Below are 2,534 nucleotides of genomic sequence, written 5' to 3'. Positions count from 1 at the left end.
AGCCGTTATCAGACCACCATTTAAACTGCAATGGATTATCACAACCTGGTTGAAATAAAGGGCAGTGGAGGAGGCAAAGTAATGGGAGATGAGGAGAAATTAGGCCTGCTGAGTACTTGACTGCATCCCACAGTTTAAGAGAGTGAGCCAGACAGGGACCTATGGTAGAGGGGCGATGTGCTTTAGGAAGCCACGGAAGAGAAGCTAGAGGTGTTGGGTGTGCGTCGACTAAATCCATGGTGGCCCATAGTGGCATTTGTTGTTTCTCATGGAGGTGAGATATTGGGGCAATACCCGCAGCCGTGTAATATGCTCGTAAATTAGGAACTGAAAGGCCACCATTGATTTTGCGCGCGTAAAGTACCTGCCTCTTGATCCTGGGTTTCTTAGGGCCCCATATAAACTGCATAATTTTACGTTGATGTATTCCAATGATATGGGGGGCACATGGACTGGCAGAACTCTAAAATAATAGAGTAATTTAGGGAGGTACGTCATGCGTACTGTCGCTATTCTGCCGAACCAAGAAATCGGGAGTGTGGACCAAGAGGCAAGCATAGCCTCCAGCTTTCCGAAAAGCGGGGGAAAATTGGCTTGGTACAATCCCGAGTATCTCGGAGTAAGTTTAATACCCAAATAGGGTAGTGAGGTTAACCACTGGAATGAGAATGCCGATTGTAGGGATTTTAGTTCCAGGGCCCGAAGGTTGATAGACATCACTTTAGATTTTGCCGGATTAACTGAAAGGCCTGAGAATGAGGCAAAGGAGTCTAAGAGAGAGAATAAATTGGGGAGGGAGATTCTAGGTTTAGTAATGGTTAATAAAATGTCATCCGCAAACAGTGACAATTTTTGCGCAGTGCCTGCTAATTCTACTCCTGATATATCTGGGTGAGAGCGTATGGCCTCTGCCAGGGGTTCAAGTGCTAGTATAAATAAAAGTGGGGAGAGCGGGCATCCCTGATGTGAACCTCAGGGACCTGTATATCTCGGTCCATTAGGGAGATGTGGGATTTGGATAGGGAAGGTAGAGATAACTCTTTTAAGAAAGCATTCAGGCCCTGCATTGAAGAGAGATTTGGGGGGGAGTAAAGTTTGGTAAGGCGATGGCAGAATTCTTCCAAGACCTTCTGGGGGTTCCCCGTGAGGATGTTATGGCGGGTGCGCAAGGTTATGGGGGTAAATTTTGGGGTAAAAGTGCGTAGCCTATTGGCCAGCTGAGCAGTGGGTTTGTTTGCCTTAGCATACCATTTCTGGCGGGCCCAACGTAAGGAACGGTCCGCATCGTCTGTCAGACATAGATCCAAGTCTGTGCGGGCTTTGTCTAAAGATCTGCGATTAGCAGGGGTGGGGGTTAACTTAAAGGCCGCCGATCGGTCCTCCAAGTTCTGCTCTAACTTGCGTCGGGCCTGAATCCTTTCTCTTTTGCGTTAGGACGCTATTCTAATAACGCGACCCCGGAGGACAGCTTTATAAGCCTCCCATAGTGTTATTGGGGACGAGACAGAACCTGCATTGAGTCTAAAATATTCTGCAGAAGCTTCTTGGATTTCGATGAGGATCGGTTTGAAGGATAAAAGTGAGTCGTTCATTACCCATGGAGCATGTTGTGGTTTGCTATGTAGGGAGCGACAGACGGTTAGAACAGGATCGTGATCTGACCAAGGGACTGCTAAAATCGAGACCGATTCTATTAAAGGGAGATGTTTCCCTAACACAAACGAATGATCGATTCTAGAATGGGAGTGATGAGGATGGGAATAGTGTGTGTAGTCCCTGCCCATGGGATGAAGCTCTCGCTATATGTCCACTAAATCAAAATTTTGTAGGGTTAGCAAGACTTTTTTTGAAGCAAGGGAGGGGGCTTTAAGATCCGCCGGGTATTTATCAAGGGCAGGATTGAGCGTCACATTAGAATCACCCGCCAACAGGAGGGTGCCTCTCTGGTGGACCTGCAACAAGGAGCAGACATGAGACAAAAATGGGCCCGGATTGTCATTCGGGGCATAATAAGTCATAATAGTTACTTCATTGTCCTGAACAGAACCCTGCAGGAGAAGGTATCTACCATTAGGGTCAGCTATTTGCTTGTTACAGATAAATGGGATTGATTTACGTATAGCTATAAGGACTCCTCTCTGTTTAGTGGGGCCATTAGCCGTATAGACTTGGGGTTAGTTTGCCGCGAAATATTTGGGGCAGGAAGAGGAAGAAAAGTGTGTTTCCTGCAAACAGGCAATGTCAATTTTTTGTTGCTTAAGGTAGTTAAAAACCTTAACCCGTTTTTGGGGGGAATTCATGCTCTGAACGTTCAGGGACAACCAATGAAGGGTCATTGGGTCTGAGATGTGACGTTATGGATTACTCCATCCGCACACCCCAGGGTCCGAGGGAATGGGGAAAGGGAGAGAGAAGAATAGTAAAAATAAGAAAGAACATAAGATATAGGAATACCGAGAAGAACTCGGAGAATAGCATGTAGTGTGTACATTGACGTATCACGTCGTGGGCAACAGAGCCCACAATGGGGTGGG

This window comes from Aquarana catesbeiana, linkage group LG08 (genome assembly GCF_042186555.1).
Source record: "Aquarana catesbeiana isolate 2022-GZ linkage group LG08, ASM4218655v1, whole genome shotgun sequence".
NCBI lineage: Eukaryota > Metazoa > Chordata > Amphibia > Anura > Ranidae > Aquarana > Aquarana catesbeiana.
The sequence above is the reverse complement of the archived record's forward strand: the minus strand, read 5'-3'. Positions refer to the sequence as shown.